Here is a 12174-nt window from a genome sequence, read left to right as displayed (position 1 = left end):
TGGTTCTTTAACTCTTCTTATACACAGGAGTCACCTGATCTTTCTTCCAGTCGCTTGGGACTTTGCACTGGGCAAGAGATTCACGATAAATGTAAGCTTGGCAGAGGGACAATGCTGTTGAATGCTCTTTGTGAAACCAATTTGGGACTCCATCCGGAGTTGGTGACTTATTTCCTTTAAAATCTCTCAGTTGTTTCTCTACGCCAGGGATGCTTTTACTATGTTGTCCACATGGAAGTCTGCCCAATGATCAAATGACGGTACGTTTCTATGATTCTCCTCCGTAAACGATTTCCTGAACACGAAATGAAGATCTTCGGTTTTCGTTTTGCCTTGTTCAACTGTCACCCTAGGCTGGTCAACAAGGAACAGTATGGAAACCTAGAACCACTTAGCAATTTTACATAGGACCAGAATCTCCTCGGGTGCTCTACCAGATCTTTTGACGGTGATGACTGTAGTATGCTTCGTCCATAGATCTTTTCACAGACTTACGAATGTCTACTAACCTTTGTCGTCTATCTGCTTCCTCGGCATTTTCCGAATTTCATTATTAAGCCACGTTGGGTATTTTCGTTCTTAATCCACTTAGCAGGCACATAATTCTCCAGACCACGTTTTACGATCTGCTTAAACTTTGCCCATAGTTTCTCTACGTCCAACGCATTGGAACTAAGTGATATCAGTTCACTGTCTAAGTGGGATGGTAACAACCGCTTATCTGCTCTATCTAGCAGAAACACTCTCCTAGCCTTCTCCACGAATCGATTAACTTTCGTTCTTGTAGTTGCTATAGTGACATCATGGTGCAAATACCCGTTTCTATACCGATGTTATCGATAATGTCTGGTCAATTTTGGCTACAAAGTCTAAGATATTTCTGTTGCGTGTCGGATGCCGAACTAGCTGTTCAAGATAATGTTCAAAAAACATATTCAGTAGCATTTCGCACAACTCTCGGTCTGCACTACCTGCAATGAATCTATAGACATCCAGTCTAACTCGGTAGGATAAGTCCGCTTTCAACTAATATTGCATGATCTGGGTATTTACGCGCTACCGACCGTAGACTTTCTTTGTAAGGCTCTAGAACTGTCACAGTGGAATGGCGTGGCCAGTAAAAACGTCCAGCAATCAAACCGGCTACACCTCCTCCTGTTGTGTGCGACCAGATACCTTCACTTTCACACAACTTCGTCCACAATACAGACAATATTTATGTCAACTGCAATGTGATAAGCCATAATACAAAAGTCAGTTTAGCCGGGAATGAAAAAAAAAAAAACAACTGAATTGCAATGAAGTTTGTAAATAGCAACATGATGCACAAGGCACTATGTAATCGTCGCCATACGCACAATACTGTTCAGTCTGTTCGAATGATACAACCTATAAAATGTCTTTGTCACACCAATTAGCGTATATCCTTAGACTTGCAGATATCAACGTTGTGTGAGAGATACCTTGGCATACAACCCGTCAATATTACTAAAAGAAAACACCGTTCATCTTACTCACACTAAGCAATATAATTCTAAGAATTATCTCCAGTTTCAGCAGCCGTCCTCGTCGAGTACTGGAGCACACTTCGATAAGGATGAGACCGCTGCTACATTATGTGATCAAAAGTATTCGGACACCTGGCTGAAAATGACTTAAAAGTTCGTGACACCTTACATCGATAATGCCGGAATTCAATATAGTGTTGGCCCACGATTAGTCTTGATGACAGCTTACACTGTCGCAGGCATACCTTCAGTCAGGTGATGGATGATTTCTTGGGGAATGGCAGCCCATTCTTCACGGAGTGCTGCATTGAGGAGAGGTATCGATGTCGGTCGGTGAGGCCTGGCACGAATTCGGCGTTCCAGAAGATCCCAAAGGTGTTCTATAGGATTCAGGTCAGGGCTCTGTGAAGGCCAGTCCATTACAGGGATTTATTGTCGTGCACCCACTCCGCCGTAGGCCGTGCATTATAAACAGGTGCTCGGTCGTGTTGAAAGGTTCAATCGGCATCCACGAATTGCTCTTCAACAGTGGGAAGCAAGAAGATGCGTAAAACATCAGTCTAGTGCCTTTCTGTGAGAGTGCCACGCAAACCAACAAGGGGTGCAAGCCACCTCCATGGAAAAACTCCACCACACCATAAAGGCACTCTCCTAAGGAAGGAAGTGAGCTTCTTAGGCCATTGTATTACGGACATGAGGTGTAGAAAGCAAAGGCGCTGCAGTCTGGAACCTCAAGACCGCTACGGTCGCAGGTTCGAATCCTGCCTCGGGCATGGATGTTTGTGATGTCCTTAGGTTAGTTAGGTTTAACTAGTTCTAAGTTCTAGGGGACTAATGACCTCAGCAGTTGAGTCCCATAGTGCTCAGAGCCATTTGAACCATTTTTGTAGAAAGCAAAGTTCCTCCATCAGCCAAGAACAACATAGGAGTTGAAACGGTTGCTGGTGTTAACTGGGTATTATCTAAGATTCATTGCTAAATTTAGCAAACTTGTAAAGGCAGTCCATGAGACATCGAAGAAAGGAGTATAATACAGTACTGGCCATGAAAATTGCTACACCATGAAGATGACGTGCTACAGACGCGAAATTTAACCGACAGGAAGAAGATGCTGTGATATGCAAATGATTAGCCTTTCAGAGCATTCACACAAGGTTGGCACCGGTGGCGACACCTACAACGTGCTGACATGAGGAAAGCTTCCAACCGATTTCTCATACACAAACTGCATTTGACCGGCGTTGCCTGGTGAAACGTTGTTGTGATGCCTCGTGTAAGGAGGAGAAATGCGCACCATCACGTTTCCGACTTTGATAAAGGTCGGACTGTAGCCTATCGCGATTGCGGTTTATCGTATCGCGACATTGCTGCTCGCGTTGGTCGAGATCCAATGACTGTTAGCAGAATATGAAATCGGTGGGTTCAGGAGGGTCATACGGAACGCCATGCTGGATCCCAACGGCTTCGTCTCACTAGCAGTCGAGATGACAGCCATCTTATCCGTATGGCTGTAACGGATCGTGCAGCCACGTCTCGATCCCTGAGTCAACAGGTGGGGATATTTGCAAGACTACAACCATCTGCACAAACAGTTCGACGACGTTTGCAGAAGCTTGGACTATCAGCTCGGAGACCATGGCTGCGGTAACGCTTGAGGCTGCCTAACAGACAGGAGCACCTGCGATGGTGTACTCAACGATGAACCTGGGTGCACGAATGGCAAAACGTAATTTTTTCGGATGAATTCAGGTTCTGTTTACAGCATCACGATGGTCGAATCCGTGTTTCGCGACATCGCGGTGAACGCCATTGGAAGCGTGGATTTGTCATCGCCATACTGGCGTATGACCCTGCTTGATGGTATGGGGTGCCACTGGTTACACGTCTTGGCCACCTCTTGTTCGCATTTACGGCACTTTGAACAGTGGGCGTTACATTTCATATGTGTTACTACCTGTGGCTCTACCCTTCATTCGATCCCTGCGAAACCCTACATTTCAGCAGGATAATGCACAACCGCGTGTTGCAGGTCCTGTACGGGCCTTTCTGGATACAGAAAATGTTTGACTGCTGCCCTGGCGAGCACATTTTCCAGATCTCTCACCAATTGAAAAGACTGATCAATGGTGGCCGAGCAACTGGATCGTCACAATACGCCAGTAACTTCTCTTGATGAACTGTGCTATCGTGTTGAAGCTGCATGGGCAGCTGTACCTTTACACGCCATCCAAGCTCTGTTTGACTCAATGCCCAGGCGTGTCAAGGCCGTTATTACGGCCAGAGGTGGTTGTTCTGGGTACTGATTTCTCACGATCTATGCACCCAAATTGCTTGAAAAGTAATCACATGTCAGTTCTAGTATAATATATTTGTCCAATGAATACCCGTTTATCATTTGCATTTCTTCTTGGTGTAGCAATTTTAATGGCCAGTATTGTATGTCGCGTGTCTCCTGCAACGCCACCAACCCACAACGTGCTACCGCTATGCGGGTCATCGCTCCAGCTCCGCAGGCTCACTGGCTGAAGTCAGCCGATCTTCGCATGACCTGCAGGAAGCAGCCTAGTTCAGAGGGCGCGCACAAAAGGAGTGGAGGTTACCACATCTACAGACCTTTTGCTGCATCCGCCGAGCCATTTTCCTCAGCCAATCCGTGGCCACATCACTAGACCAATAGCGGTATAACTGGTATAACTGCCTTCTCCCGGCGAACAGCTGGCAGCTCCTTCTCCGCCGCCAGAATTAGAAGATCGCCAGCATCACGCCGCCGACTCTACTCGACGTCGGTATTCCCACCTTGGAACACCGCGCATCACAACCCACTTCTCCGACAGTGGACACTGATGCTGGAACTCCTTGTATTGCTCGTGAGATGTGACTAATTTCCTGCCTACTTTGGATGTCTGAGAAGACAGTCTCTTTCGTCTGCAAGAAAATTTCCAGAAGATGGTCTCATGAGATAATTGCTTGCGTTGTTTTCCACGAACTTTAAGATGTCAAAAAAGTCATTGCCTAATGTTCTAGAAGGACTGTTCTTATTTGCTTTGAACTGCTAACGGATCAAAGAACTTATATCTGTGGACATAAACTTATTTTTGAGTGTATTTAACTGACTTATTGTGAAAGTGCCCCAAGCCAAGATATTACAATATGGATGGTGCGAACAAGAAAACAATGCGTTTCAGTGACTGAAAGAAAAATTGGTTAATTTACCATTACTTGGTAACGGCCTTGCCGCAGTGGGTACACCGGTTTCCGTCAGATCACCGAAGTTAAGCGCTGTCGGGCGTGGCCGGCACTTGGATGGGTGACCATCCGGGCCGCCATGAGCTGTTGCCATTTTTCGGGGTGCACTCAGCCTCGTGATACCAATGGAGGAGCTACTCGACCGAATAGTAGCGGCTTCGGTCAAAGAAAACCATCGTAACGACCGGGAGAGCGATGTGCTGACCACATGCCCCTCCTATCCGCATGATACGGCGGTAGGATGGTCCCGATGGGCCACTTGTGGCCTGAAGACGGAGTGCTTTACCATTACTTCACAACCATAACTTCGAGAACCCATTCACAGTGACTATTGACATGACAAACTCAGGTTTGGGGGCAGTTCTGTCACAAGACAAGAAAATGGGCGAAAACCTTCCCACTGAATACGCATCAAAATGACTAAATGAGGCGGATTTGCACTATAGTGCCACCGAGAAAGAATTATTGGCTATAGTTTATGCAGTTAAACAGTTCTGACCCTACCTATATGGATGAATGTTCACAGTGGCAAAACGGATAAAAAACCTTTAAAATGGATCTTTAGTGCTAACGAACCGAGTTCTAGATTCTTCAAGTGGAGATTGAAGCTTGAAGAGTGTGATTTTCAGATAATTGGTAAACCAGGAAGGCTGAATTGTAATGCCCTGAGAAGTTCTAGGCGCAGAGAACAGGAGTAAGTAGACGAAAATGCTTACGAAGAGTTAGAGGAAAACTCTGAAGCAAAAGCAGGTATGGAAAATAACCCAGGGAGTATGCAACGATAAGAAACCCCGTAGGTAAAAAGGGGATCTGAGAGTCAAGAGGAAATTAGTCCCCAAGTAAAGGAGAAGACACATGCAAGCACCAAAGAAGCTGGCATAGGCATGGGTATTCAAATACAGTGATATGTAAACAGGCAGAATACGGCGCTGCGGTCGACAACGTCTATATAGGACAACAAGTGTCTGGCGCAGTTATTAAATCGGTTACTGCTGCTACAATTGTAGATTATCAACATTTAATTGATTTTAAACGTGTTGTTATAGTCGGAGCACAAGCGATGGGACACTGCATCTCCGAGGTAGCTACGACCATTTAACAGTGAATACCAGGAATCCGGTAAAACAAATCTCCGACATCACTGCGACCGGAAAAAGATCCATCAAGAACGGGACCAATGACGACTGAAGATAATCGTACAACGTGAAACAAGTGCAACTCTTCCGCAAATAGCTGCAGATTTCAATGCTGGGCCATCAAGAAGTGTCAGCGTGCGAACTATTCAACGGAACATCATCGATATGGGCTTGATGACAGGAAACATGTTTTCTGGTCGGACGAGTCTCGTTTCAAATTGTATCGGGCGGATACATGGACTCCACAAAGCAGAAGAGGACTGTTCAAGCTGTCGGAGACTCTGTAATGGTGTTGGACGTGTGCAGCCTGGAGTGATACGGGACCCCTGATGCGTCTAGATATGACTCGTGACAGGTGAAACGTACGTAAGCATCCGGTCAGATCACCTGCATCCATTCACGTCCATTATGCATTCCGACGGAGTTGGGCAATTCCAGCAGGACAATGCGACACCCCACACGTCCAGGATTGCTACAGAATGGCTCCAGGAACACTCTTCTGAGATCAAACACTTCCGCTGGCCGCCAAACTTCCCAAGCATTGTTGAGCATTTTTGGAATGCCTTGCAACGTGCAGTTCAGAAGATCTCCATCCCCTCATACTCTTACGGATTTATGGACAGCGCTGCAGGATTCATGGTGTCAGTTCCTTCTACCACTGCTCAGACAATAGTCAAGTCCATGCCACGTCGTGTTGCGGCACTTCTGCGTGCTCGCGGTTGCGCTACACGATATTAGGCTGGTGTACCAGATTCTTTGGCTCCTAAGTGTATTGAGAGACATGCATGGTAATCCTTGAGAGGGCACCAAGGAATGCAAACGACGCTAGAGAGAATAATGCCATACAAGCTGTGGCGCCGAATGAAGTCTTGGTATCGAGTATTTTGTAGGGAAGTGTCCGTCAGGTCAAAAGAATCCAAAGAATAAGTTCGCAGGAGTGAAAACTAGAATGTGTTTAGAAATTACAGACACAGTTGGGATAGTGTTTGTAAAGTGTTGAATAGCCGGTGCCTTAGATATATCAAGTACAGGTAAGAAACATATGTTGACACTCCAAGACGATTTAAGTAAATTTACGTTAGCAGTACCAATAGGACGACAGGATGCAGACACAGCGTTTGTTGAACATATAGCACAACGTATGGAATTCCATCAGTTATTTTAACAGACCATAATCCAACAGTGCACTAGAGAGGAGTCACCGAACACTTGTCGAATATCTAAGGCATTCTGTAGCAGGTGAACATTTTTCGAATATCTAAGACATTTTGTAACAGGGGATTAAAGCTCTTGGTGCAAGTGGGTGCAATTTGCAATTTTTGTGTTTAATAGTGCACCACACAGTAGCGTAGGAAACACAACATTTGAATTACTGTATGGAAAGAAAGCGAATATACCAGAAATACTCCGACAATATCAATGCAGGTGAGTTACGATTATTAATTGCACTTGAACAGACTAAAAGTAAGAATGCTGGAAGCACGCAGAATACCAAAAGAATTAACTGTAAAAAAATTTAAAAACCAGTAAGCAGCAATACGACAGAAACTACAGTCCGAGAGAGTTCCAAGAAGGCGAAGTGTTGCTTTACGATGAGTCGGTAACGTGTGATAGATCTAGAAAGCTTGATTCACAAAGACGAGAGCTATTTGCTATAATATGGCTTGGGACTACGAATGTAATAATAAAGATTAATAGAAACAAAGGTAAACAGACTGAAACAGTATTTCTAATTTGAGGTATGGTACATGCAGGAAGAATGTTACTACTACTACTACTAAACATAGTTCCAACGCAGAATAAATGAGCACGGGTTTCGAAGTAACTAACATCGGTAAGTCTTCAGGATTCTATTATGACAATATATGACATGTAGAAATTTATAGGACGACATGGAGAATTTTTACATGTGTAAATATGGATGCTATAACAGAAATTCTGAAAACTAGGAAGGTATGACGAGGCAGCAGTGCAACGATATATTGAGATATCGCAGCAGTTAAATATAGCGTTAATAGAGTGTCAATTATTAGACCACCAATTAATACACCACGTAGAGTAAATTATAAGTCTTCATCAACTGGTGCAGCAGCCAATAAAGCATGTGACCAGAAGAAGAAAGAAAGATGTCACCGATTTCGTAGGACAGGTGTGTAAAATACTTTTCAGATGATTAGATGAAGCTGATGTCACATATTACAAAGATCGCATAGATAACATTGAGAGAAGTTTAGAAGGGTTACTAACAAACGGACAAATAGGAGGGGTAAGGGCCACACTAACATGATTAAACCGAACTGTCTATCCACTAGAGTCAAACGAGTGCATACTTAAATCAGGATTGGAAACACTAGAGAATTTCATGAAATCGTATATGAAAGAAAACGATGTAGGTTCAAGCGGATAACTTCATTTGTGACTCTATGTGAGCAAATATTGTAACTATCAGCTGTATTTGGGCAGGTCGAATAATGGTATGATAAATGAAACTGTAAATGCGCAAAAGGGAATATTGCAACTCACATAATGAATCCTGTATTGACTGTAAAGTGTTTCAGATTAATACGAGGTGAATTGAAAGATATCAGGTTTCCTGTTCCTGTAGCTGAGTCATCCAGATACTTATTGTTAATAGTAATTGATTCAAAGGGTTTTGTTTCAACAAGTATACTGGGGTACGTAATCTATATTCCTTTGTTAGATGATAACGTTTTCAATTTATACAGTATGTTTGCATTACCAAAAGATATTCCTCAGCCAAGAGGAATGTGCGTATTTATTCAGCCAAAAATCAGTATTTGTTAACTGACTACGCTAAGAGGAAGTACACAAAGCTGTTAGACCAACAATTAAAGTGTAAGAATTTAAGGTAGTATAGGCGGTTGTGCAGACAAACGTTTGCACTACTCTCAACATTTGATCAGGTAAAATGTGAAGCAAAATTGCTTCAGCCAGTACATGAAATTCGTAATGATTGTGTAAAGAGAATGGCATATGTAAATCAGAGTATTTTGACTCAAGCAGTAATGATTGGTTATATGTAACTCCAGAAGAAGAAGGTTTAACAGTTTTATGTAGGAGAAAGCACCTAAAGACTTGAGAGATTTTGGTAAATTAATCTACTATAGTAAGTGTAGAGGTTGTGGAACAAAGGGGTTCATACAAAGAGAGATATTCACAGGAACATCACAAAGATAGACGCAATACTGCAAAAAATCTTAGAATTTGATTGTTGCACAATATATGACGGAAAGAGAAGTATTTCTTCTCAAACTTAGAGACTTTCAGATCATGTGGTAACACAGCTCGATGATTTGAAAGTAACAGGTAAGAGGCTAGCTGACCAACAGAAAATGGCTGAGATACAGGAAAAGAGCTGAAACATTTTATATATCTTACACATTACTCCATCTGTCCATATGTGAGCATATCATTAAGTGTATCAATTATACTAACATCTCGTAGACAGTGCAAATGAGGCCGAGAATGCTTAAAAATCTATGGAAATACTGCGATGACAATGACTGTTGTGGTAAAATATCTCCATGAAACAGTTTTGTAAACCAATGTCCAGAAACCTCTGTATCCAGAACACATCTTAATAGAAACACAGAAGAGATAGTAATTTATCAAAGAAGCGCAAAAGATCAATATGACTCAGTGCCGTTCAGAAATAGACGTGAAGGTGAAAGAAAATTAAGTCTGACTGTAAAAATATGGGCTTTCTTTCAGGAAAATTTTATAATAAAAACGTAAATGTCTATGAAAAGTGAATCCGAAAGTACATTTAATTTTTTGTGAATAAAAATTCAATTAATTGACGCTTCTTGAATAGTAAAGCGAGTTTACCTGGTAGGGGAGATGTCGCTTCAACAGGGAAAAGGAAAATCCCATATTAACCTTATTAACAAAGTAAGAATAAAGTCAAATTCCTAGGCGAGGCCAGAGAAGCCACTGGGAAGCGATCAGATAGCGAGACGACCGGCCAGACACCAGTCCATTGGCCAGGCGCAACTAAGATACGTTGTAAGAACACAGACAGTCCACAGGCATTACTGGAAAGTGGTCCAATCGCAGGGGTTCAGTCAAAGTGCACTGAGCTTACGTTGATGGTAAGTTGGCGTGACCAGCACTCCTTACTAGACAGAGAGAACCGTGGGACGAGACGGAGACAGAGTGAGGATCTTTGCTGGGGACAACGCTATGTCACGGGAAGCCAACGGAGGGCTTAGCGCGCAGTGTGTGATTATATTAAGAGAGACTCATCTTCCTCTTCACCCAAGCTCTGAAGAAGTGCTGAAGACATGGCGTGCGGAGACAGTAAGATAATAAAAAGTCTTAGACATTGAGTCATGGCAAAAGCCGGAGGGGTAAAGTGAAATCTGGACAAAACTCGGGAGCTGAATGCTCCGAGCAAAGAAATTAAAAAGAAGATCAGCTATTAGAAGTAGCAGTTACAAGTGAGTAGAAACACTATGGGTGCGGATTAGCCGTAATGAAACTGCAGGGAAGTAATAATCTGACGGGATCTTAGAGATATGTTAGGTAGCCGTGGGAGAGTGTGTGTCGTGTAGGTCTTGTTAGCACGAACAGCTTAACTTAAAGAAGACGAAACAGCGATAGTCAGTGCTGACTCTGTGTTTGAGACTCGGGCACCACGTGGAGACATTTTCATCCATGCAGATAGGTTGGGCTTGTAATTTTTTTTTTTTCTTTCATCAGTCTGCTGACTAGTTTGATGCGGCCCGCCACGGATTCCTTTCCTGTGCTAACCTCTTCATCTCAGAGTAGCACTCAATCTCTGTCTTCCTCTACAGTTTTCGCCCTCTACAGCTCCCTCTAGTACCATGGAAGTCATTCCCTCACGTCTTAGCAGATGTCCTATCATCATGTCCCTTCTCCTTATCAGTGTTTTCCACATATTCCTTTCCTCTCCGATTCTGCGTAGAACCTCCTCATTCCTTACCTTATCAGTCCACCTAATTTTCAACATTCGTCTATAGCACCACATCTCAAATGCTTCGATTCTCTTCTGTTTCGGTTTTCCCACAATCCATGTTTCACTACCATACAATGCTGTACTCCAGACGTACATCCTCAGAAATTTCTTCCTCAAATTAAGGCCGGTATTTGATATTAGTAGACTTCTCTTGGCCAGAAATGTCTTTTTTTGCCATAGCGAGTCTGCTTTTGATGTCCTCCTTGCTCCGACCGTCATTGGTTATTTTACTGCCTGGGTAGCAGAATTCCTTAACTTCATTGACTTCGTGACCATCAATCCTGATGTTAAGTTTCTCACTGTTCTCATTTCTACTACTTCTCATTACCTTCGTCTTTCTCCGATTTACTCTCAAACCATACTTTGTCCTCATTAGACTGTTCATTCCGTTCAGCAGATCATTTAATTCTTCTTCACTTTCACTCAGGATAGCAATGTCATCAGCGAATCGTATCATTGATATCCTTTCACCTTGTATTTTTATTCCACTCCTGAACCTTTCTTTTTTTTCCATCATTGCTTCCTCGATGTACAGATTGAAGAGTAGGGGCGAAAGGCTACAGCCTTGTCTTACTCCCTTCTTAATACGAGTACTTCGTTCTTGATCGTCCACTCTTATTATTCCCTCTTGGTTGTTGTACATATTGTATATGACCCTTCTCTCCCTATAGCTTACCCCTACTTTTCTCAGAGTCTCGAACAGCTTCCTTTTCCATTCTTCTGTATATTATTCTTGTAAGCAGCTTCGATGCATGAGCTGTTAAGCTGATTGTCCGATAATTCTCGCACTTGTCAGTTCTTGCCGTCTTCGGAATTGTGTGGATGATGCTTTTCCGAAAGTCAGATGGTATGTCGCCAGACTCATATATTCTACACACCAACGTGAATAGTCGTTTTGTTGCCACTTCTCCCAATGATTTTAGAAATTTAAATGGAATGTTATCTATCCCTTCTGCCTTATTTGACCGTAAGTCCTCCAAAGCCCTTTTAAATTCCGATTCTAATACGGGATCCCCTGTCTCTTCTAAATCGACTCCTGTTTCTTCTTCTATGTAATAGTTCAGCAATAAACTTAGTTGTTAAACACCTCACACTAGGGATTTTTAACAATTTTGCTAGATCAAGTCTCCTTCTCACAACGGTCAACTGCCTAAATTCCTTGTAACGAAACGTGTCACCCAATCCCAGGCTAAGTCCACGTTCGGGAAGCGACTGCGTGTCCTTATTCATCCCTGTCTGCCGCTCAGAGACCCACCGTAATCCAGTCATAGCTCTGATGGCAGTG

General features: G+C 43.1%; 1 pseudogene; it reads left to right on the top strand.

The window, feature by feature from the left end:
- The first annotated feature begins 4729 nt into the window (after positions 1-4729).
- Positions 4730-4847, top strand: LOC126428421 (5S ribosomal RNA; annotated as a pseudogene).
- The last annotated feature ends 7327 nt before the right edge of the window (positions 4848-12174 follow it).

The sequence above is a fragment of the Schistocerca serialis genome, chromosome 1 (assembly GCF_023864345.2).
Source record: "Schistocerca serialis cubense isolate TAMUIC-IGC-003099 chromosome 1, iqSchSeri2.2, whole genome shotgun sequence".
NCBI classification, from domain to species: Eukaryota; Metazoa; Arthropoda; class Insecta; order Orthoptera; family Acrididae; genus Schistocerca; species Schistocerca serialis.
The sequence above is the reverse complement of the archived record's forward strand: the minus strand, read 5'-3'. Positions and strand labels throughout refer to the sequence as shown.